Below are 26737 nucleotides of genomic sequence, written 5' to 3'. Positions count from 1 at the left end.
GTGTTCTGCAACTGCTATTTTCTGTGTTACTAAAATGTGTTGGCCCAAATTTATTTTGACACACAACTCCCTGAAGTATTTTATAGTACTTTTAGTGTCTAAAAATACTCTGCATTTATATTCGCAACCCCTTCATAAATTAATTCGCAGCAACAGTTCTCAAACGTGTTATAATACGTGTTATAATTATTTACACTGAATCGTTAATAATTTCTTCATGAGCTTTATTTGAGGGGCGACTGAGGCAATAACAGAACAGATCAGAATTTTTGGGCTGTGCTACATTTTCGAGCTTTTTATATATTATTATTTAACGTTCAGTGACTGTAAGATAAGTGAATAATGAATTCGAAAGGGTATGAAAGGAAGTTGCCGTTGGTTAGTTTCAGGTACTATTCCGGGGAAGGGGGAACTGAAAAATGCTTTGAATATTAATTTTGTATGATAACCACTTAGGACTAAATGGAAGCCCATCTGAAACGAAAACAGTTTACGTCTCTTGGGATCCAGTTTTTCTGTATTTCTACTAGAATATTGTTAGAATTTTCGTTTGCTTATGGACGTGAAATAATGGCTTGGCCTGTCAGTGACTGTCGTATCGCAGCTGTGTCGTGCCATATGTTATAGCTGAAGGTGGCACGCGATGTGTTTAGTTCTGCTTGTGTGCGTGTACATACAGTCGGGTAGACACACTTTCCCATGAATTCCATTTACGTAATTAAATCATCAAAATATATTGCCATTCCCGTGATTTACAATACTGCGTCCTGTGCCAAGTAATTATTCCGGGAACGGTGATTTCATTATTTTCATGGTTCTCTATTCGGATGCTACCCACTTTCATATTCAAATAGCCGAACGGTATCTCGGTGAGAAACGTTTTTATTAATTTAATGCCAGACATTCGTTCCGAATTGAAGACCACAAAAAGACTTAAACTTGCAGACTGTCAGTAATTTTTGCTTCTTCGTGAGTTAAATAATAAGAATGGAAAGAAAAATGTGCGAAGGGGATTACTACTACTACTACTACTACTACTACTAATAATAATAATAATAACAATAATAATAATGTCAGCACCTTATCGCTCCATTATCTCCCTTTATCTCTCCTTTAACCTTCCGATGTCTTTCTTTTACCTCTCCAGCAACCCTCTATTATCGTCTCACTGTCTCTTCATTATTTATTATCTATTAATTTTCTTCTTTCTATATTCAGTATACAGGTAGCCCTCGATTTGCGCCGGTTCAGAATAACGCCGATTTTGAAACCAGCAAGTCAAAACGTGAAAAAATATTTTTAACTATTATTTATAACGTTTTACAATGTGTCTCGTACTGATTCTTATACTAAATCGTAATTATTACATCGCTGATTTTAAATAAAAAATATAAATACAGTCATCTCTGCAATTACGTATGTTTCGATAACGCGAATTTGCTCCATTGAGATCGATGAATCGGTAAAAGCTGTTTGTGAAATGCAAACTTTTGCATATGCGAATTTGATCTTATGCAGTTTCATTCCTGGCGCTTTAAACTTTCGAAGGACTAATTTAATCTCTGCGGAGGTACCGGGGTTATTTTTACTAGGCGATTTTCTATAGGTCGGCGTCTTACATGAATGCAAATATTGCATAACAGCAGAGGTGACTGTACACATCAATCACATGAAAGAATCGCAGTCAATCGCGAGGACCAACGAATTGCCGGTTGTAAGTGTATAAAATATATTTTTAAATACCCTTTATTTTATTTACGTTATTTCAGAGCTTTAAATGTAATGCCATTATATTACTCGTCAATTTTCGGGTGCTGGGAACGCATGTCATTGACTTCCCATTGATTTACATTATAAAAAGAGTTTCAATTTACGCCGATTCCGTTTACGCCGGTTCGTTCAGGAACACATCCCCGGCGTAAATCGACGGCTACCTGTAATATTATTATCTACTTATTATCGCTTCATTGCGGCTTCACCATTCCTTTTTTCCATTCATTATCCCTTTGTTATTTGTTAGTTACTTTCTACATTATCTACATTCCTTCATTGCACCTTTATTGTATCTTCATTATCCCTTATTTATCTATTCATTATCCGTTTATTATCTCTTCATTGTACCGGCATTTCTGTTTTTATCCTTCAGATAAGATGACCAACAAGAATAAACCAAAACTTGACTTAAAGCTTTTAAGCCACGTGTAATTATGATTTGGTTAATTTATTATTTTTAATATTGTAAAATGACATCATAAATAATGGGCCACTGAAACAAGGCATTTTAAATTTGGTATATTGGACAAGGCTTACTTAACGATGCTTTTTCAACTGCCTGTGTTGTACACAGTCAAACGGTGTAATGACGATAGGGTATTAAATTGTTTTTATAATTCATTTATAATTCTTTATGCATATGGAAACTTTTAAATAGAACAGGCTCCCTGGTTCTAGTGTCTGTCTTGGTGTTTTAACAGTGTAACTGGATAACTGTTTTTATCAAAGTGCCCCTTTAAGAAACTTCAGTATTGCTCGTCTTCGTTCTCATTTTATTGGTGGCATCTGTTTCATCATCAGAATGTTAGTTAGCTTGTGGACCATTTGGGTTGACGCACGTCCGTCATCATGTCGTGTTATTTCACAGTTGATTTGAGCCCGGTCTGTGCGCTCGCCCATTGACCTAGCTCTTATAATGCAAATGTAGCTTGGGGCGTAACTGTACAGCAGCTACCATTCCTGTAGCGTGAATTCAGTCGGCCATGAAACTGGTGCCAAATGCCAGCAACAACAGATCCTGTACCATTTCGAGCTGAATAACCTCTCTGCCCCTGTTTGTTTGCCTTATACAAATTACTGTGATGGTTTATGCTACAAAGTATTAATACTATTTTGTGTAAATTGATGTTTATTCTGAGAACTAAATTAAACTTATAAGGACGCTCTGTACTCTTTGTGATGTGGCATTACGACTGTAGAAGCTGGAAAAATTATTGAAAAATATGGAGGAATGTTCTGGCAACATTGATTGCATTGCCGCAAGTCTGGGTCCCGAACAATGAGCTAAGTGCAGAGTTGTTGAAGGATAAAGCTGGCAATATATGCAGTTACCTCTAGACTTTAAAGTGTTAAAAATAGATGGTTTAATAGACGTCGAAGGAATATATACTGAACTCAGTTAACTGCAGTTTATGTCGTCATACGTTATATTAACATCACAGTTATACCTAATCAGCTAAGATAATAGTCACTTACATGTAGCAGTGAATTTACTTGTGTTCAAGAGTTGGTTTCACATATTTCGGGTTGTCATTTGTAATTATAAAAGTGTTCGCTCACAAAGCACAATGACCGGCTTATTGCAAATGTATAAACAACGTATTCTGACCTCCTCTGTAAACATAGGAAAATGATACTGGCCATACGTTGTAACGCTGATAATTGGATATATTTTAGCGAAATGTTACAGTTCGCAGAGTCCCGTTTTAATTTATCACGGCACGGAAGATTCACAGGCTGAAATTATAAAGCGTACTAGTTTTAAATCAGTTAATTAATCTGGATTTATAAAAGCATGTTTTCCTCCCTGCGCTGAGCAAGATACGCTCGTATCTGCTTGCCACGTAGTGAGATAAAATTGAAATGTCTTATGTGAGGCTTTGGGTCAGCTGTGAACACAATTCTGCTTGTGTTTTGTAGCGTGCGAACACGATGTTTTGCTACTGCAGTGCGTTAATTGACTTCATATTATGAGCCCAGGATATCTCAGTCAGTAAAGTGATTGGCTGCAGCTTGGTGAGTCAATTTAGAGTTCTAGTAGGACCATATGGTTAATAGCGACTTTTCATCCGGGTTGAAAGTGGTAATAGCATGAATATGACCATCACCTTCACCCACTGCCGAAGTTAAAATGTGTGACGCTTCACCTTCACTTCCCATATTTACAGGGAAACGTACCTGTTTTTAAATGTTTTTTTAGCCATTTAGTGTTCCGATTATATACCAACTTTTCGGGGGAACATGATACCTTTTCATACTTCAAGCCTAAGGCCCATCTAACATGTTCTTCCGAAATGTTAAAATTGTATCTTATCTTTTGGATGCATGATTTGCATAGGGAGTAGTGTATGTTGGCATGTGTATGAATGGAGATCAGAATGAAGTTTTGTTATAATAAAGAAAAAGTTGATGGTCAAACAATGTCAAACCAGGTTTTTTGAATTTTGTTTCCGCTACACATCAGTACGTGGAGATCCACCGTTTGGTATTGCGGTAACAAAATTATATCTGCGTAAAGTATACGTCAGGAGTAATGGAGTTGTCAGAATATAAGTGTGAGCGTTTGGATAGTTCCCAATTTATGGAATTTTGGCCTCAAAGAGAGAGAGCTACTTTTGGGCCATCATTCGGTACGGGTATTGATCCTGCATTTTCTGAGTTATGTTGTAGAGATTTGGAATTTCGCCCAAAAGTTAGAGTCCTGCTGAATAAATGTCTGCGTTATGTAAGAATGTGTCGCTGTTATATAAGAATAAGTGGTAGTTGCCCATGAGTGACGTACACAACATGTGGTACGGAAGGCGGAAGGATACAGTGGCGCTTAAAATGGCTCAACCACCCACACAGATCTCTTGTCTGAATGCTTAACCTATATTACAACCCACCACGTCATCAGCTAACAGGCTGCACGTCATGCCCCCTATCTGTTCGCTTTAAGAGGCTTTGGCTTCGTGTTTAAAATCTTCCGTTGCTGTCATGAAAGAAGTAAGCTTGTTGAAAGTATTAACGTCTGATGCTTTCCAGTTTCCTTGTGTGCTCCGTTAGTGTTGACAGGCTTCCTTACCGTCTAAACATCGTGTTTTCCTTATTTTCCTCCTACTTCGCCACTAGGGTTCTTGAAGCTCGTTTCAAGGTCCATAAATTAAGTTCGTCTTTCCATTTACTCCCAGTATTGCTACATCACGGCGTTTTTTGGTATAAATATGTAAGTCATTGTAGAGTACCTTGTTTTATTAATTCTATCTGCGTGCTGCCTCCTGATAATTTTTGTGTACCGTAAAATCTTTGTTGCAGTGTGTTTATTTGTATCCTACACCATGTAATATGTCTCTTGAACTTACTTCCTATGGCAGTCTTAAGAAATCTCACGTGAGCAGTGCAGTAGTCCCGTATATCTGTTTCGGAAGGCAACAGGGTGTTGTTCTGACAGGGAATAGCTGAGGGGAACATCAAACTACGTATCTTTTGTTTACGACGTGTATTCAGTATGCGAGTAATCGAGTCTCGGACTCGACTAGACGAGGTGTGATGAACAGAAGTAGAGCGGCCTCCAGTGATGGAAAGGGTTTCAAAGATCTCAGATGATGACGTTCAGGTTATATTATAATGTTCTCTCACTAGTCACGCTATATTAATTTGGAATGGGGAGATAATGCGAGTCACCTTCGTTCTCGGCAAATCACTTCTGTTCAGTATTAAACGAAAGTTGTGGACGTTTGATTTGTTATCATTACTAATAGAAGTTAAATTTACTAAAAGGCTTTAAAATTCAGAATTTTAAATCTAAGAAACCTCCTGAAAGAGTCCGGCCGGTTGTCACTACCGACGGTTTAAAGAGAGCATTTTTCCGGTTGACTGCAAAAACAATACTACTACTACTACTACTACTAATAATAATAATAATAATATATTTGGTTTAGAACTATATACAGAGATCTGTGGCCGCCTAACTCCAGGTTTTCACGGCCACAGTCCTTACATACGTAGCACTATTAACACTACTTCTTACTACAACTATTCCCTAATGCTACTCTACATAACTGTTCCTTAATCTCTGATACTATTTACATACCTATTTCTTATTGCTCTCGTGCCTTCTATCCCTGCGGCAGTTCTAAATTCCTAATTTTGACCTGTCTTTTACATCTTACTTTGTACAGAAAGTTCCCTGACCTCCGTGTCATTCGTAGTGCTTAAAATTTTCTTGAAGGCCAACTCTTCACCACCGGTGAACCACTTGTTCCTCAGGAGCCGTTCACTCCACCTCCCGGTTTCCGTACACTTTAATAGTATGTGAATCTCGTTATCTTCCGCCCCGCATAAAAAACAATACACGTATGTTGCGTATTCATGTGTCCTTTCGCAAAGTATTTAATAATTGTAGAAGGAAGTGGTTGTGACATATTTAAGATATTATGCAAGTGTTTGCCTGAGGGGTTAAGGAACGCGAATAAAGTCCTTGCTCATAGTTTTCGGACTGTGGCTAGGGACTAGTTTACGAAGTAATAGTTCAAACCACTGGTCTGCGTCGTTCGATAAATCAGGTTCCATGTGGTAATGTATTTGAGGTGAACAGTTTCATAGTAGGTATGTATGTGCGGTAGTGACCTCTCACAGAGCTCTAAAAATCCTGTTGTCATTTTTGATAGAGCTGTATCCAAGATGAAGGTAATGAGTGAGACATGTGGGTTAGTATCGGAAGACATGACAGTTAAACCTGACAGAGGTTGAGGGGCCGAAGCGAATAAAAAAATCAGGAAGGAGTGAAGAAAAGCATTGTGGAGATGATTTGAAGACAGAATAGAATGGTATAAGAAAGAGTAGGAAAAGTGCACTATCAGTTGAAACCAGAACAAAGATTTTTTGTGTGGCTGGGGCTCCGGGCACTGTAAATGTTGTGGGTGGGCTTTGTGTTGGCTACTCGTGTCGGAAATGGCGTGATAACGAAACATCACAAACTTGATGGGAAAAGTGATGTAGCGGGCCCTCACACAAACGTTTACAGGTTGTATTTGTGGGGGAAATTGTGTTGCAAGCTTCAGTCACCAGCATAATTACCTTCTGTGAAAATGAGGTCTTCCTTGGAATGATCTAAACTCATCCACGCGATCTGCGATGTGTAATCCCTGCATCTACAGAAATTCGCGCTGTCTGAATAAAGTGTCTCAATGGCTTGCAAAAGAATATTGTGCAAAGAAGATAGTTATATAAAAATAGCGGATTCCGAGTTTGGAATTTTATATTTCTCTGTTTCAAAGTGCTTCTGAATGTTAGGATTGTTAATAAATAACGAATGAATTGGAAAAGACGTGAAGGAAGCGAATTTAAAATGTGTGTCATCTTGAGATTCGCCTAGAAGGACTGAAGAAAATCACGAAAACTATCAGGGTAGCTGATATCCGTGCTGAAATTGGAAGACGGGACTTCGTAATACAGAGCGGGAGTGTTAACCACTCGACCGCAATGCGCACTAAACTAGATGTCGGTTGCGACGTTTAAGGTTGGGTATTCTCGGGGTTGTTCCCCTAGGAAAATAGATGAAATGTGAAGACCACGGCACGGGTTGGAAATGCCAAACCTTGCGAAGAAAGCTGAGAGTTTGGTGTGTGGATTAGAATAAGCTGTTCCTGCCGTGTACTCAAGTGCAAGAGATGGCCTGATTCAGAATCACTCGCACAGAGGACTCTGTAATTCGTCAGGATGTGGGTGCTAACCAAGGACAGTTGATGTAAAATGTTAATATTATTTCAACTCTGATTATGTTAGACGCAAATTTAGATGCAGTGAAATGAAATTCAATCAAACCAAAACTTACGACTCGAGCATTTAGCGGTAGGACTATTCATAATGATATGGGCATTGCCCATTGTTTGAGATTTTTGGGTACATCGTACAGTAGGCAATTTCAAACATAATGTCGATGTGTTGAACCAACGTTTGGCATATGCTTTAGGAGCCAGAAATATTGATGTATTTTGAGCTTTTATCATTCCAAATCTGTGACTCAGAAATTGTTGTTCGCGGAACCTCCGGGAGGAACGCAAAGTATTTAAGAAGACTTGTCTAAAAATAACATGAAAATGAATTTTCATCCAAAGACATGAACCCACAGTTCTAAAAGCTCTTTGATGATTTTAGAATAAATTCGATTCTTTTTGTCGGTTTACATACAAAAACGCGTTGTACAGAGTAAATTCCTTTCAGTAATGTAATTCTGAAGTACCGTGTTCATGTGGAGATGGGCTGGGTCAAATCGTGACTGAAAACAGCGCAAGACACAGATGTTGCAGAAGTTCTCTGTATTATGAAAAATCAAGGAAACACTTTGTCGACCGGACGTTTGAAACTGCAGATCTTTGCATTAAGCTTACATCGCGGTACACGCAGTTATCTTTAAGTTGAGTCATACTAGAACAAGACTCTCTGTCATGCGAGTTATCTATACAATGTGCATATTGTTAAGGTCACGTCGGCCCGCCCAAAGTGTTTCACTTGAAAAGTTATTCGAACAGGCTTTGATAACAATTTGGTATTTGATGTCTACAGTGTAAGCTCATGGAGGAATTTAAGTTTGGCCCAAACTTTATGCATCAATCTTATGGAAATTTTATATAATTTTTCTCAAAAATGGGACCTCGAACTGGTATTTGACAGAGGTCTAATCTAAACCTTGTGTTTGTAATTTTTTTTTAGTAAGATTTGTATTTAATTAAATACATACGTAGTGCGATAATACATGGAATTGAGTTGTGCCTTAAATCAATAAATACCGAGACATTTCGATCCAAATTACACTCCTTTACATCTTGTGCATTGTTTACCATATTTACAGTAGTGCTATTTTTTGACGTATCGTCAGGCCAGTTATTCTATGGAGCAGCTTATTTGTCCTGTCAAGGTCATTAGCTTTCTTCTTTTCCACACCCGCATTGGCCTGTTATTTTCAGCATTTCGAGCATCCAGTGATAAGAAAAGACTACAGACCTCTTGGTCTGCTCTTTCCAACGAGGACGTTCGTATGAAGCCAAATGTATGGGTTGGAGAGTACTGAAGAAGTGTCCTTGAGGAGACAATAGACCCCTTCCTTATTATAGGAAACGTGCATGAAATATAGGAGGCACCACGATTACTGTATTGCGGTTTGCATATATGCAGAAAATTGCTTTCAGTTACGTGTGTCGTGGCGGGCGCTCTATATACGTAAAGCCGACAGCAGGGCCTTCACACTGTTCTTTTTATCTGTTTTGAAGAAGGAGGCGTCTTTTAAACTACATTGTTATTGGCGATGTTGTCGTTTGTGATGTTTGTATTAGATGTGTCATCGTCTCCTTTAGGTTTTTGACGTAAGCCTGCTTTGGTTCTGAGGGAAGTAAGAAACTAGGCCCGACCAATTCTGCCTTTAGTTTCCTTTGTGTTCTTTGAGTGTACAGTCCAACTTCTAAATTGGGAAAGTTTTCGTTCCTTTTTTTTTTTACCGCGCCTGGCGATCCCTTCGTAATTGGGTACAGTGGCCCATGGATTCAGTCGTCAGTCCAGGCTATGCACTAGAGCAAGGACCTTCCGTTCAAGCGCTGAACCTTCCTTCTACATAACAGGATTGATCGACGCTTTCCACCCCTCTCGCCCTTCATCTGCATTGATTTAGACACGCAACTAAACCTCGTGTTGGTGTACAACCACAACATAGTCGGCTCGGGTGAAGTAGTAGTCTTGTCTTCCGAAACAGAACATTCATGTTTGTATCGGGATTCATATTCTACGGAATTATATTTGATTGCACTTGTGGAAGATCCGAACATCGATTACATCGTTACAAATTCTTCTACCGTCTGTGTTAATAACATCAAGGTTGGTGTAATGGTATCGCTAGACTCGTATTAGGCAGACGGCCGATTAGAATCCCGATCGGCTTACCGTCTGCCCTCACCTAGGTTGAAGGTTCTCTCAGACCAGCGGCACGGCATGATACAGCGATGTAAGTTACGCAGCGTGAAATAAAGGCGAATCCTGCATTCAGTGTGCACTCCTGCGTTTAACGCTACTTAATTTTTTACCGTTATATCATATACTACCGATGCCACATATAACCTTTACGTTTACGTAGTCTATTACCGCCTTCTTCTAAATGCTTATTTATGATAATTCTCCATCTTGTTCTATCTACGTAACCTCTGCGACTAAAAGAGTGTTTGTAAGTCCTTAGTGTACGAAGAGCTTAACTAAAGTACTGTTTACCAAACGCAAAATAAATAACTTAAGAATGAATAATTTATTATATCCATCTATATAAGTTTTTTTGTTGTAACGTTTTCTAATGACCTAAGAAACATCAGTGTTGTAATCGAGCTCTAGTCTTCTGAAACACCTGAACAGCCATTCTGTTTGCGGTGTACCCAAAACCCAGCTACAAAAAGAGAACAAGGTTGTTCACTTTCTTCTGCCCCTTAAATATAAAGTGTTAAAGCCCTTCTTGAGAAGCTGATTGTCGCTCAGCTAGTTCAGAAATTCCAAGCCTGTTTCTGTTCTTTAATATGTTTACAGGGGCCCACTTTCTTATGTAAGATTTCACAACGTGATTCTCTGTTACGGAGATATCTTGCGAATGGTAAGCCGTCATTCAATCTCGTCCTCGGGACCGGCTGTTCTGACTGATGATTTACGTGGTTTTCCTCAGTATCTAGGCAAATGACCGGACAGGATCTTAAATTTGGCCACAACCGCTTCCTTCCGTATTCATTACAGTTCATTGCTCATTAATCGGGTTATCACTGGAAGCTATAAATCCATAGCTACTGACGGAATCGTAAAATAATCCATAAATAAAATAAATACATCTATATACATAACTGAATTTGTTCTTATGGTTACGTTGTTCGAGAGGTCTGGAACCTTGCGCTACTTAGACTTCCCTGCGTTGGTAACCGGAATATTTCCTTTATTAAAATATTAAATGTAACAGTACACCAATCCCATTTGTTCTAATCAACCGATGAAAGCCATTGCCATTGGACACCAAACGCAGTTTTGCTCTTTGTATTATTATTATTATTATATTACGTGTATTATAGGGCACTGTGAATCAGTGTGTGAAAAGGTGGAGTAGAAGTAATATAGGAACGTAATTAAACCCTCCAAAACACAATAAAAACAAATTTACTCCGAAAGTCACTTTCAGAATTCCAAAATTGCAGGTTCATAAGCGAACCTGCCTTTTAATAAACATTCCATTTGGAATATTTGGTGCTAGCATTCTCTCCACAACCAAGGGTTTCTTTAAACTGCGGAAGCTAATGTCTGTCTGGGAAGCTGTACTGATATTCAGTTAGGTGTGGTCGCTATAGTGTATTCCCTGCTGTAACCACTAAGAACCTTGATGTGAGCAACGTATCTAACAGGAGCGCTGTTTGAGTTGCATACGTGGTAGGTGCTGTAAGAATGTATTACGTTTTATTGTTCATTGTTCACCGAAGTAGACATATTTTTATATGGAATATTATTAATTTCATACGTATCTACCCTTAGGAAGAATATTGTCATTGGTCAATGTTTAATAAGTGTAATGTTTCGGTTTATAAGCAAATGAATAAGACTCATGTGTTTTCTAAAATGAGATCTCAATAAATTTAAACGTTACAGTGGTAAATACACATTAACAGCAACAGGTTTGATTACATTGAAGGATAACGAGTTTTGTTAGTATGATTTATATTGAAGTTGCTCAGGGCTTTTGTGTCGACTTCCCGATATTAATTTCAGACAGTTTATAGGGACGTCTTAGAAAAAATACAATTTTAATTGATTAAAAGTAGGTAAAACTTGAGTTACAGTCTCAGTGTTGTTCGATTCCTACCCCCTCTCGGTCTATAATTTTGTTACTCCCGACTGACAGAAGTATCCTCGTCAAAAGCCCCTGGCGGTTGAAGGTGGATGGGATCAGAAGTTTCCGTGTGTGGGCACCGACTGTGATATGACCTCAAAGTTCAACGGCGGGTTAGATCCCCGCTCGCTTCGCCGCCTTTTGGGAATTTCGACCTAATCTCCGCTGACCTTTCAGCTTGAGCCACACCTTCCTGTCTTTCTGTTACTGCGAGGAGTCAAACCTTCTTCAGCCCTTCCACCCGGACGGACCTTCCCTCCCACTGTTCCCTTAAGGAAGAAACTCCATCTTCACATCCGTTTCTGCAGCGTTTGACAAGCCATGAGAAGAGTTTCCTTTGTTAGACGGGCGTTCATTGTTCTCGGGCTAAATATATGAGGAGCTGCAGCATTTCAATAAGCAGCTGCTGAAATTGTATGAAGCTACTTGCACTGTAATGCCCGGCACACTTACTTTTACAGAATATTTACTGTTAAAAGCAAAAAAAGACTGCAGAGTCGACTACAGCTGGCTAATACGTCTTACTTCATAGGTGCGATTTCTCGAGAATTAAGTCCCGGATTCAATTTTCATGACATGACCCAATACTTCCAAATCCTTATAAATTCATCTCATAGTAATCCTCTCACCTCATTTGTCACTATGTGGTATCTCCAATTAAACTGTCTACGTCAAATAACCGAAGAACGACTAGAGAACAAATTGAAATATTTCTTTGCAAAATGGATTTTTCTTTGGAACTATGTGTTACACGAGCCGGGATAGCTCAGTCAGTATAGTGACTAGCTACGGGCTGGACGACCGGGGTTCGATCCTCGACGGGGACAGAGGATTTTTCCTCTAGCCTCTGCGTCCAGACCGGCTCTGGGGCCCACCCAGCCTCCTCTACAATGGGTACCGGGGTCCTTTCCCGGGGGTAAAGCCGGCCGGGGCGTGATGCTGACCACTCACCCCCATCTAGTGCCGAGGTGAAGGAAGAGAGGAGCTATACCTCCACTCACCCCAAACGCCTACATGGCGTATAGTGGGACAAACTTTACTTTTTTTACTATGTGTTACACAGCAGACTGCCTATGGCCACTTGTAAAGCGACGCGGCATTTAAATAGAGTGAGTGCTTGTTCGCTTGTTCGAAGGCGTTCACTTACTTTCAAAACTATCCTTGAATTTTACAGTTTTCTGCATCCAACTACGCCAGATATAAAACACCGACGCACAGAATCGTGCTGACATGAAATGAATGTCGACAAAAATATAGAGCGTGTTGCGTATTTTTTAAAATAATACATTTTTGTTGTTACAGAATTAATCCTGAATGGGAACAGTGGGTCTTCAACTTGCAAAAGGAAGTTATATCGTATTACGTATTTCAGGATTGACACAACTCTTGATATATCCGTTAGTGGGGAGGGAAATATTTTCTTTTCATTCGACTGACAACTTTGTATACTCACCCTAGTCTGTTTCTGAGTAACCTTAATTTTATGTTGTTTGCAAAACTGCGGCAAAAAGTTTTACACTCTTCCTTGTGTTTTTAACTTTGTTACCCCTAAACTCCGCCGTCCGTGGCACCTGCTTGTCTGGGGGTGGTACATGATTTACAAGTTATTTGTGGTCGCGTGGCCTGTGGGGGAGAGTTGCGAGAGAAGTTGACTCCACTGGGAGTAAAGCAGACCTACTGCTGGTTTAATGACGTAGAACATTCTCAGCACGTACTCTGTGACTTGCGCTTTTGGCGTTGACCAGTAGGAACTTGGGTGTTGATCTGTCACACCACGTTTCCACATCCGCTATTCCTGCAACAATTGCGAGTAAATCACAAAGATCATAAAACGTAAAGACATTTTCAAAACTCTGTGGCCGTTCCGTTTGTGTGATTGTGGGATGGAAAATAATAAGGAAAATGTGCGTCGTGATTTGTATTCTCCTTTTGATAGTTTTATGATGACGAAATAAAGAAGGAGAGATGTAGCACGGATGGGGGAACCGAGGAAGGTAGAAAGTTTTGGACGGAAAATCTTAAACGAAAATTCCACTTGGAAGTCGCGGGCATAGGTGGGAAGACAACATTAAAGAAGAGGAATAGAGTGTAAGATGTGGATCAGATCCAACTGGCTCAGGATAGGGTCATATAGCTTTTCCGAACAGGGGAGCCTTAGAAGAAGAGTTTCTTGATCGACTGGGTGTAAAGTCTTCATGGAAGACTGCACCCTTGATTTATCTTTGTAACCGATCATGTTGGTGTAGCGGTAATGCAAAGCATTTTGCAGGTAGAAGGGTAGAGTGTTATAATGCGGCATTCGGTAGAAAAATATATCTTTAAACTGCGTACGTAACGTCTAAAATATTTTTTTCATTTCTTATTGGAAGTTAAAAAGTGGTGCATTGTCCACATAGATATTCACAGTGTCAATTTGTGACTCATGAACCCTATATCCAAACATCTTTCCACTTCTGACACGTTTATCTGTCTGTCAGCTAGCGAATGTAATGAGACTGCGAGATCTTATAAATATTTTATGGCTAGCTCTCAGATACTCGAGTTTTACTTTTATCCAGTCTTAAATAAGACTAATGGTCATAAGGATTTATTTTAACAGATTTTTTCTTAGAATTTTATCACACTTCTTTTACAAGCCAAGTGCCGCCTTCGGGCTGGACGACCGAGGCTGAACTCCAGATAGAGGATAGAATTTCTCTTTTAATTACAATGTCCATACCAACATGGAGCCGACTGAGCATATTGTCAGACTGGTACCAGAGACTACTTCCGCGGAGTCAGAGACGCTGAAGTGTTACATCTGTTGTCTGGGTTATAAGAAATCATGGATATTTACATTTTCGCCATGTCCTCTCCCCATCGCTAAGTCATCCTTGCATAGGTGCTTAGAAACACGGTCAAGTTTACCTTTCCTTTGGCAGTTTCTTTCATAAGTTTCTCAAATGTTCTGTATTCGCAAATATCACCGAATGGAAATTAATAATTTAATCGTAGCAACTGATACAATGTCGTGAATGGTTTCTTTATAGTAATTAATGCATTTGTCATATTAATCATGTCAGATTTAAGGACAATGGCATTCATCTTGTACAGAACTGAGTCGACGATTTTTGTAGTTAAATTTCCACCAAATTCTGTTCATGGAATCTGAATCAGTTCGACCGTATGTGATTCTGTTGACGTAAGAGGGTTTATAATGCAGACGAGTGTGAACATTGCTATTGTAGCGTGCATTGATTGTGTAATTAAGTGACAGAAGCTTCTCAACTGGCTTCATAATGTCATTGTTCACCGGTGTCTTCAAACCTTAAGAATGGTTTGAGTTTTACTATTGTTATTATTATTATTATTATTAAGTTGTAATTAAGTCTCAGTACTGGTGCGTGCTTGACGTTTTCGTGTGTGGAAATTTATATTAGGTATACTTGATTGTTGAACTTGTCCAGTTAAGTTTAGGTCAGGAATGTTCTTACAGTGTGGAAAGTACCAGTCATGACAGATTTCTGAATCAGTCGTAGCATGTTATCAATTTCAAGTGCTTCGATACGATACTACATCTTTTCGTGAACTTACCCTGTTCAGATTGAAAGTAGTTCATGGCGATTCACGAGGAAAGCATTTGTAGAATTATTTTTAAAATGTCACTTTCCTGACTGCTGGAGTTTTAATAGCCTTTATATGATGAACTCAAGGTGATCGAAACAAGGAGCAGATGGGTGGGACATATGACACGAATGGTAAAGATGAGAAATTAATACAGCATTGTAGTTGGAAAACCCAAAGGAAGAGGGAATGTATGCTTGCATGAGAGGACACTATTAAAATTAATCTTAGAGAAATACTACATAGGAAAAGGGGTTTGAACTGGATTCGTGCGGCTCTGGATAGGCACCAATGGACGCTCTTTGAACGTCATTATTACGACCTTCAATTTTTCTCGAAGACGAATTTTTTGATTAGCTGAGCTACGGCCAGCTTCTCAAGGACCCTGGTCTGTGTAGGTAAATTCGTTTTGCATACATAGATCACGGTGAAATCCTGGAATCTGTACTGTCAATTTCTTTTATGGCAAGGCAGAATACCATTACTCTTTGGTTTTCGTGCTTTTGATATATAAAACACGTAGATGATTCATACACCGTGATCGGACACAAACAGAATCTACATTGTGTCATTTTGACGATGTGTACAGTCATTGTTAAGAGACCACGCTAGGAATATAGACTGGGGGTATGATCTGAAGCTTTCACGGTGACTAAATATAAGCCACCTTGAGGACGAAGACGAAGATGGTTCTCGAAACGTTGGTGTTTTCTCCATTAAACTACTTACACGGCTGGTATTATTATTATTCAGTGTTCTGTCTTACGACAGGTCCATTGCTCTGCCCAAACAGAGCTCTCCAGTTGTCCCTATTCTCGGCTTCTCGTTTTAATTCCTGGAACTTCATCTTCTTTCCTGGTTTCAGATCGTCGGTTAGCTGTATCAGTCTTCTTCCCAGTCCTCGCTTTCCTTCAACCTGGCCTTCGGTGATATCACTCAGTAATCCATTCCTTCTCATAATATGTCCCAGCCAGTTAGCTTTCCTTCGTGTAATCGCTTGCAGAATGTTTCTTTGCTCGTTGACTCTCCTCAATACTTCTTCGTTGGTCACTCGATCCGTCCACCTGATCTTCTCTATTCTTCTCCAACACCACATTTGAAAACTCTCCAGGTATTTCTGTTCCTTCTTCCTGAGTGTCCAAGTCTCTGCTCCATACAGCGCGACACTCCATACGTAACACTTCACTAGTTTCTTCTTCATCTCCAAGCCCAACTTGCTAGTGAGAAGTATCCTCTTCTTCACGAAGGCTGCCTTGGCCATGGCTGTCCTTGCTTTTACCTCCTTGGTGCATAGAGCGTCCGTCGTGATTATGCTTCCCAAGTACTAGAAATGCTCCACATTCCCCAGCAGTTGGTTTCCAACTACAACGTTCAATGGTTCTGTTATAGACTGGCGGTGTTTGAGAGGAAAGACCTGAGGTCTGCCATCTGTTATCACAATAAAATTGTTTGTCAGTTTAATTAATTTCGTCTTAAATATCATGTGTAATATGACAGGCCATCTCATTCTCTTTCGTGAGGCTAATAATTTAGCTGATTTGTATAGGTAAGATAACATAAATATTATGAAGGCCTGTAAGTTTGTAGCCTGCCACTGAAATTTTAAAAGATACATCTTAATATATTCGTGTCTTACAGAAAGTTCAATTTTGTTATTCCAGGTGGTGCCTGAGACTTCTCATCCTTGGGTGAGTTACAATATTCAAATTTTCTTGCTTTGGTATCCACGCTTCGTTTGTACGAACGTTGTCCACGAAATGTCTGTATGTTTTATATGTGAATTACTCTACGGATTCCATCGGCATTTGACACTGTGTACCTATTCCAAAATTTTTTCGGCGTATTTCAATTTTGTCATTTTCAGTTCAATATAAGCAGCTTTTTACACGGAGCTTGAATGGATCGTAAAACGTTTCCTCAGGAACAGATCTTAGTCGGAAGGGTGTAGATGCATAACACGTATTCGGTATTTTTCACTTTAACAAACCAGTAAGTAAATATATACTTGAAACCACTTTGCACGTGAGGTTTGGGATAGGCATATATCCTTTCCTGTTGTTTTGTACCGTGTTTGATGCTAATTATTGTAATGGATAAATGGTAACACTTTTCTGCATGGAAACATTTCGCTGCCAGCTTCACAACTTGAAGTATCCCAATGTTTGACGTTGGCAACAAACGCTGTGTTGTTTTTCTGCGTAACACTAAATTTAACCACAATTTTCCACCGGAAATCGGAGTTTGTGTAGTGATCACCCATGCTTACATAATCCATTCTGTTGGTAGTGTTGTTAATGAAAACCAAGTGTACCGTATGATCACTAATTTGGTTACGGGATGTAAAAATAACCAAAATCCTACTAAGCTCTCAGTTGCTGCCGACGTGTTGTTAACCTATTTCCATTCCCAAGGTAGGAAATGGGAATGTGGAAAAGTCAGTGATGGTTCTGCTACTCAGTCTCGTGTTATCAAAACACCCAACGGCTTCGCCCAAATACAATATGCATTATATTTGTACAACGTCCCTCACTCTTTTCGCAGATGACTTGTAAAATTTTCCCCGTGGCCAAACACAATGCATGCAGGCGTAGGCATAACGCAGAACGTCGCGATCGAGTGCTTAGCACCCCTGCGTTGTGTTTGCGAAATGCAGAGTTCAAGGTTGTCCCCGATTTCGGCTTTCCTCACTTAACTATTTAACACGTAATTTATTCAAGTTTCTTCAGGCAAATGCCAGGATAACAGGCCTACGTTAATTGATACCACAGATGATGTCTTTCGAATCCGCTCCGATTCATTATTTAGTTTCTTCTTTTGCATTTTCTCTGGATTCGTCAGTCGTTGACTATATTAAAAACGAAGCCGAATGTAATACCCATCGTTGGAACCATTTAGAGTTACTGCTATTTATTGATCAACAATTGATGTTAATAACGAACTATTGAAAGCGTTGTCAAATTAACAAATAAGTAGTGAAGGCGGAAACGTGGCATGGAAGCAGAGATCCTTTTGTTCAACATGTTATTATGCTATCCGAAGTGGCTGGGTGGGAAACCAGCTGGGGAATCCACCATGAGGGAACACCGGTGTCGAGATTTCACAGCGATCCGCATAATAACGTGGGGAACGTACTGTATGACGTCATAACCTAGCCGGGTGGGCGTCATACAGTCTGTCCACGCAGCGGTAATTAGATCCATCACTGGCTGTCAAAGATCAAATTTCGACGAACGCCTCAGAATTATTACGCTGTGCGTATGTTTCCTAATTTGTTTTAGGTATCATTTCATTAATTCTGGTTACGGTTGTTGAATAAGACAACACAGTCGTTTCAGGACATGTAAATGAATCGCTCTGGGGTTTAGCCACTAAAATTTGGAACCGTGGAAGTAATTTGGTAAACGAGGCGAAGGAAGTGTTTATAACACTGCAACTTGCTGCAGATCTCCCCGAACCATGCATCTTCGCTTACATTTCGTTCCAAGGTGATTGGACATATTTTAGCGTTTGTAAGAAATCGCGACTAGAAGTCGAGAGCGCTTATAAACCACACTGACGTTGTTACGTAAAATATTAGCTTTCCCGGGAAAAAAAACTAGAATCTTGACGGTAACATCCATTCCGTTGTCATGTTTGAAAAGAAAATAGATGAAAATAAATTTCGGAAAGAAATACATGGCGACTGTAGTTTTTGGAATTGAACCAGCAGAGAATGGCCTATACTCCTCCCCACATACTTCGAGCCTCATTTGGTAGATCTAGCCAACAAATCTCTTGGAATGGTGTTCTTTTATGTTGGAGTCGGTGAATAGGGTAGATTAGGGGATGGTATAATGGATCATCCTTGTGGTTATATGGGACCTCTCCTAGTTTACGACATATTTGGCGCAGTGTTTGTGATTGTGCATATTGTATAATATACAGAATATTCAGTTATGTAAGTTAGTATTTCATCTAATTTCTGGAGAGGTAACTAGGAAAAGAAGAATAAGAGTAGTCAGTTTGCTAATTTTCAACATTGAAGGAGTTTTAGACATTTGAAGTTGGTGAAAATAAGCAGAATTTTTTTTATCTGTTTTACAATTTTTTAAGCAATAAGTTATTACAGTAACTGCTCAAAATGGTAATCACCAGCTGTTAGGTATGTTTGCTGTTTGGCAGTATTTACTGAAGCAGTTTAATTGGTGAAAGTGGACTTTATTTTCATTCGGGCAAATTTATACACACGCACACCTTTTCTGATAATTTAAGACATCCCAGTATTACAGAACATGAAGGATGCATTACTCTCTGCATAAACCCAGTTACTTCTGTTTTGCAGCTCAACAGTCTTCTCTTAGGCAGTATTTTCGTTTCGAATTTCACCTTCCATAACTGCGTGTGTATGCGCCTTGAAGTTAGATTATCAATATTAAACAAAACGAAATGAAACGAACTCGTTATAAAGATGCTGAATCGAACATTTTATCCCCTTTTCACTACTCTTATATCCTGATTGTTATTGACATGCGTCGCCTTTATTTTCTGTGTACCATCTCGGTACTTTATGAGAAACTACAATACAGAATACGAAGTCGTCATCTGTCACTGTCTTTTTAGCGATTTTCTACAATAGAACATTCCTCAAATCAAACGAAGGTTCTCCTAGATGAAGCTGAACTAGACAGAACGTCTAAATAAAAGTTCAGTATAAGTAATTACGTTGTGTGTGTTGTGGATGACGGAACGAGTCCTTAGTAATGAAACTAGATGACAGTATATTGGATTTTAGAACTCCTGCTACTGTTAGGCAGTTTTTAGAAGTCTCTCTAAATGTGATAAATGTACGAAAGGGACAGAGGAAAGGAAGGGAGAAATTAAGTTACGAAAAAATTATAACACGTTGAATTTTAACTGGCCTTTTCAACAAGTCATAATATATTGCTGTTTTATTAGTTGGACAGAATGAGAGGGAGAGAAATAAATAGTGCCACTTTGTATTGCGTAAAGTTTTAGTATATACTAATAATATTACTGTAACGTAATGGGATTTACATGAGGTTAATAAGCACAATCCTGACTTTTATTCTGTTCTTGGATTGATCAACGCAATAAACACAGTGCTATAATTCTGATGTTATTAGGGAGAACAAAGATCTGGGAGGAGCACACTGACACCCTTATGCAATCAGTCTTACAGATTTTAGAATTTATTTGCTGGTCTGTTTCATTAGCTGCTGTGCCGGCATTGGTGTTTGTTATCTTAGAGTAAAATTGCTTCTAACAGGAATTTATGTATCCGTATGAAATCACAATAAATCACGCTAAATTTCGATCTTTCGGTCATGTTACAGAATAGTGTGAATAGCACGGTTTATATGTCAAAGAATTTTTATCTCCAGTCCTATCCGACGTCAGCGTTATTACGGTCCGTGTGAAATTTGGTTGTCATTCTGTCAGGCGAAGAAATTTGTTCTTTGTAGACCTACCTATTTTTCTACTCATGCAATCAACTGAAGTTAAAATGATCAATATCCGATTCGTCACGCTTAAACATTAGTTATTTAACATTTAGTGAACTGATTGGCAGTTTGCCCCTACGTGGCCTTCTACCCGCTGTACACCTTGTGCTCATTGTCTGAGAACAAACCGATTGGATCGTCTCATCTACTGCTCACTCACTCACATGTAGCTAGCGCCTACCTTTGGAATCCGTGGAGCTTTACGTCTTCGCATTCATCGCGTGTTGCCTAGTTTAAGGGTAATTCTAGGTTTCCCCAGTATGTATTGTATTTTAAGTATGTAGTTATCCTTTTACCGTTCGTTTAAAAGTTTCGTGAAGGTTATTTTATATTGCCTCTAGAATACGTTTGTTACAGTAGAGAGAGGATTATTTTATCAATTATTTCGAAGTTTAATCAAACGCACACATTGTTTATACTGTTTACGGTCAGGTGTTATCGCATGAAAATACATTCTCAGAGGCTTGGATTTCGTTTAGAATTTTGAAGGAGGCTGCGAATTTGTAAATTACATTTGCAAACTAGGTTAACGTGTAGTGAAATGCATATACGTGGGTTGTGTTATGGATTTTAGACGCATATTTTGCGGTGTTATTTGGTTTTGGCAAAGTACATTTATTTGTCTGGATTATATGAGGGCAGTACATAGATAACAGATTTCTGTTTCTCGGAACACCGCTTCATGAAATGAAAGTAAATATGCATATATCATTAAGATCACAAATATTATTTTCAAGATGGCAGTTTTCAAAAGTTTCCTCAATCAGTGTCTAATTCAAGTTAATTAATGCAAATTTTCCATCACAAAGAGTTCTTAATAAATTAAATTATTTTCACTCTCTGCAAACGGACAGTTGACTTCAGCAGTATATAATAATTAATTCTTTTGCAAGAAGTTAATTAATACGGCGTCTCTTTTATACAAAACATGTCATTCACGCACCGGCAACTTCCAGCAGCGCTGGGGTACTTAGCTGCATATTCAGTTGACATGAATTAGAGTTGGGATTTCTAGTTCTTATTGCGACAAATGTGAAGATATCATTATTGAGTTACCAGTTATCCTGAAGGGTTTCGTTTCTTTGCTAAATCTCTGTAGCGTAATTTCGGAATAGTCCTTTGGAATAAGAAAAAATTCAATGTCCGTACCTTCTCATTGTTCATGATTATCTTCCCGACGCTTTACAATTGAAACATTATTAAGTAATCTAACAATAAATCTTTTACAAGCCCAGTAACTGAAGATTTTAGTACGCTTTGAAATATACTTAGAAAAGTTTTATTAAAATCTTTGAGAACTGTGCATTTTGAGGTAACATGCCACAAGGTTCATTTGATTTTATTTTGAATTTCAAAACTGTAAGACGAAGTCAAACATTGGACTGGAATGTGATTCTCCTATTTCGGAGTGAAACTAACACAGGTTTTGTCAAGATCCTTTATGTTTTAATTTAAGTAGACGATCTGAATTAAACTTGCGAATCTCCAAGCCTCTGCCTGAAGGTCTGGCCGTCAGACCTTCGGATATGAGGCAGATACATTGCCTATCAGTTATAGGAACACTTTAATGCTTCGGAGATGACAGTAACTGGCGTAATGCAATGATGAATAGTATTTTACACCCTTCCTCCCGTTACTGCTGAGGCACCAATTTATGTGTGTCCGTGGAGAATTACAGTGTGCCTGTCGATGTTGTACTTTAGGGTTGTGACGTAGTGTGCGTTTGTAAGGAGATACCAAAGTTTCGGATGATCATACTGTTCCAATCTTCAGGTCTAAATATGGAGACAGTATGTTTCTCCGAAACGTTGGTATCTACCGACAAGTCCAAACGGCTTCACAACCCAGAACATCGACATCTTCATGCCCTTGAGAATCTTAAACGGCACATATTGTGCCTGATTTGGCTTTATCGTCATCGTGGGAAACTAAGTCTAATGCAAGATTAGAGTAGGTCTTCGTGACGATGGTATGTTAAATTAAATTAAATTAAATCCGTGGCGTAACAGCTCCAGAGAGCCAAAGCCGACTAGCTGGCTGCTGGCCTCACGTTCACATGCCTAAGCAGAGGTGAACGATCATCCAACCAGATATAGGGTGACGTGTGGTCAGCACGACGAACCCCCAGCCATTGCTAGCTTTCCTGACCGGATAACGCTAGCAATTGTAGCTCCCCAATTTCCTCACGATACTGGGTTGGCACCGGTCCCATACACGGGTCGAAAGCTCATGAGAAAATTTCTTCTCCCCCGAGACTCGAACCAGCGCGCATTCCGTATCGCCGGTCCGAAGCATGATGCCTCAGACCGCGCGGCTACGGCGCGGGGACGATGGTATGTTAGTAAAAATTTTTCATTGTGCCGTTTTTTGATTAAAAATTAACGTTTCGGACGCAGAGCCAGGGTCCAAAACGTCGTGTTGTTTACGAAAAAGGGTCGATGTACCGCTTTAAGTGTAGATGTTTTTCCATTCTTCGTGGATTACATACAGATTACGGCAGTACTGGAATACTGAGATGGACAGGATACGCGAAAAACACGAGGGAGAAATTAATTAGTAAGATAATCTGAACGGAGTATTCTTCTCGGAAGATGGAGGTGGAAATAGGAGGATACTAGGAATAAAAATGATTTTAAAGAAACGAGGATGTAGACTGGAGTCATCTGACTTGAGGACGGGTTATAGTTGCAGGCTTTTGTAGATACTGTGATTACTATTCGGGGGAATGCTGGGAATTCGTAACTAGCCAAGCGTCATTTATCGTCCCGATGATGCAGTCAGCAGGATTCTCTGAAACGTCGGTGAATTTCTACCAGACTGCACGGTGCAACGTTCCAAAAGGCATTTTCTTCATTGTCATGAGAATCTGAAATCTTAATCTTCAATTTTCTGGAGGGTGTACATTTGATATTCTCGCTGTCTTTTGTTCTCACATGGGCCTATACATGTTCCGCATTATATTCTTCTGCAAGGGACATGAAGGCGGTGAAAAAAGTTGGGAAGATTTGGTTAGGATATTGTCGTAGTGTCTCTATTGTAAATTATTGTCTTGCCGTGAGGAAACAAATGAAGATCTTTATGTAAACAGGAGCAGAATAAGGAGGGTATCACAGGGTACAATTGCCTCTAACTTACATATCCTGTAAAGAAGCGTGCAAAACTAGATTGGAAGAAAGGGGCGAATCTTGAGTCGATGAAAGGGCCCGTTTCATGGACATCTGTTTTATTTGCATGGTTACAACGTTCGTGTATCTAATACATGCACTGACGCACGTACACACACACACACACGTACATAGAATGGTTTGGTAAAAATTCTGGACATATTTATATTTACCCCACTAAAATAAAGAAGGCTAGAATCTAATTAAATCTGAATTATTTTTTCAAGAAGATGGACGATTCACAGGCTCCAGCTTGTGCACTTTAAGGCGCCTCAAGAAAATTATTACGATATTTGCTACATTTTTTAAAAAATCTAATTCTGTCCGTACTGCATATAAAAATATGCGTCTGTTTAGTAAATTGTTACTAAGTAGTTTACATTTCTATGCTTATTAACAAAAACGTTTAATGCCCAATCATACAACTATTATGTGATTTCCCCGGAACGAATTGTCGCTTTAAAACAGAATTAATCACTTCCGTATCAATTTTCTTATCCGTCACCTTTTTATTAAACAAATTTGGACTTTATCGAGGGCTTACTACACGGAAGAAATCCTTAAGGGTTGAATATTTTTAGAAGCTGTACACTATTTCAGAATGCAATATTGAATTACACTAAATTTTCCTTACCGCACTTTTCATTCGGCAGCGTTTTCCATTCTTGTTTTGGATATAATATCAGAATTAGGCTTCAATTTTCGGGAAATCCCGTATACCATGACCTTGATATATAATCTGTGATGATATATTTGTTGATTTAGTGGCGGACGGATGATTCATAATATAATAAGGAAGATTTTTCAGATATCTGAAGGCTATGTAGTCGAGGAGAGCGTAAAGTCGATTTTACATTTTGGGGAGGGGGGGGGGTGCTCGAAGTCAGATGTGTGGAGCGTTTTACGTTACGTTCTTAATTAAAAATGAAACGAGGAGTAAATTGTTTTATACCTGGCTTCCTCCGTTAATACACTTGCCGGCCATGAATGCGTTTAATGTTTATTCTAGTGTGTAATACAGAATAAAATCTGCGATGAGAAGTCTGAAATGAAGTCGTTCACCTCCTCTTGGCAGACCCGAATGATACGCTGCATGATGAACGAAGCGAGTGGAATTTTCAGGTCCATTACCCAATATCTGATGCCAGTTCCACTTCTGTTCTTTGTGTGTGCTAGATTGACGTAGTGGCGAGAATATTTCTGCCGATGGTAGGGGGCGGGAACAAGAATATAAAGTAATTTACTTCAAGAGTAAATTAGAAGAGAGGAACTTTTAAGTAGCAACGCTACAGCAGTTGTCTCATTTTTTTCTACTTGCCTCGAGAACTGAACAGGGAAGTCAGAATGATTTTGGAAACTAGATGCTTGGAAATACTTAGACGTCCCAGATTTGTGGTTATCACGGCGGCGAAAATTAAGATTGTGGTCTTCTCGGTAATTAGTAATCAGTAATTAGAATGATATAATACATACATATTTTATTACATTCCATGGATCCATAAGACAGTCAGGTGACAATAGGATGTGGAAAAAGTCATAATAATAATAGTAATAATAATAATAATAATAATACAATAAATGTTATAAAGTACAATTCATACTATTATATAAATTTCACATAATACAAACAAACGGTTCACCTAAGAAATGATAAGTTACAAGTAGATCTACCCATTACACACAGAAGAAAACTTATCACTTATTTGTAAACAACGTAAATTCATTGACAGATTAAAAGGAGTGTGTAATTAAGTATCTTTTTAATGCTACCTTAAATTGCTCCTTCAATAAGTGTAACGTGATTATATGCTGGAGGAATAATCTAAGAGTAACACGTGCTACGAAGCTGTTGACATCCCTGTGATGTAATATGTTAAACGTACTGAATTTTCCAGTGTGTGTGTTACCCAAGCATCTTTTATATTGCCAGTACTGCTGTTTGGTTGTCACTTATTTCCTGCCTGCATTTTGTTTCCCGTGTCGTAGAAATGCTTTGATTTAATGTTACCGGAATTATCGATACGATTATTTGATTAAAATGCGTGTTAATTTCAGTATAGTGTGAGAAAATGAATGTTTAAACTATCAAGTAAGGATATAATTGTGATAGTTTTGTTTATGGTTTATCTTGATGAAGGCCAGACAGAGTTCGACTTTAATGTGGACTTTTCATTGTCTTGAGCGAGTGTGATGCATGTTTATGTTTTGCATGTATAATTTCAGAGTTCAAGTTGAAACATGCTGTTGTGTGTTGTTTGTTTTCAGATGAAGAAGGTTTACAGTTCATTTATGTGTGTGTTTATGGCTTTGCATTTATGCTGTATTTTGTTCGTGTAACTGCTGTAAAGATAAAATATAAGGTGATTTTATTTTACAGTGTTTGTTTGTTGTGTTGTGTACGTAATTTTAAAAGGGAACTGTGTGTTGATTTGTTGTAACATTGGTAGTAGGACGTGTTGAAAAGGTAGGCCTACAGTGTGGCGTCTAAGTTTCCTGTACCTGTTAGATCATAGGTCCAAGTGAGTTTAAAGTATTTATAGGGTAAACCGAGGAAAGCGTGTCGTTCGGGTAACTGAGTTAAAAGACGCATCACGGAACGACCACACTACCTCGTTTATCACCGTCGTTATATTTTTGGAAAGATGTTTCCTGTAGTCTGGAAGACAAGACCTTTGTACTGTACAAACATACTGTCTTATAAAAGGATTATATGTACACTTGCAAAGGCTGTGTATTGAGAACAGGTTATGGCTTAGCTCTTTGCGTTGCGTAGAAATAGGTCAGTTTGAGGGAAAAAAGTGTTTCCTTCACAGTGCCAC

At 38.9% G+C, this 26737-nt stretch overlaps 1 protein-coding gene across 3 annotated transcripts in view; it reads left to right on the top strand.

Annotated features, from left to right (window-relative positions):
• Positions 1–26737, top strand: part of LOC110830769 (uncharacterized) — a 1002197-nt gene that overhangs the window by 53518 nt on the left and 921942 nt on the right. For all 3 annotated transcript variants that reach the window (XM_087348624.1, XM_087348625.1, XM_087348627.1), the window contains one exon: positions 16915–16941. The gene's annotated coding sequence lies outside the window, so the exon portion shown is untranslated. The remainder of the gene's footprint in view (positions 1–16914; positions 16942–26737) is intronic.

Source organism: Zootermopsis nevadensis, unplaced genomic scaffold, assembly GCF_977971745.1.
Source record: "Zootermopsis nevadensis isolate Lab colony 2312 unplaced genomic scaffold, Znev_1.0 Znev_ptg000013l, whole genome shotgun sequence".
NCBI classification, from domain to species: Eukaryota; Metazoa; Arthropoda; class Insecta; order Blattodea; family Termopsidae; genus Zootermopsis; species Zootermopsis nevadensis.
This window is presented reverse-complemented; position numbering and strand designations above follow the sequence as displayed.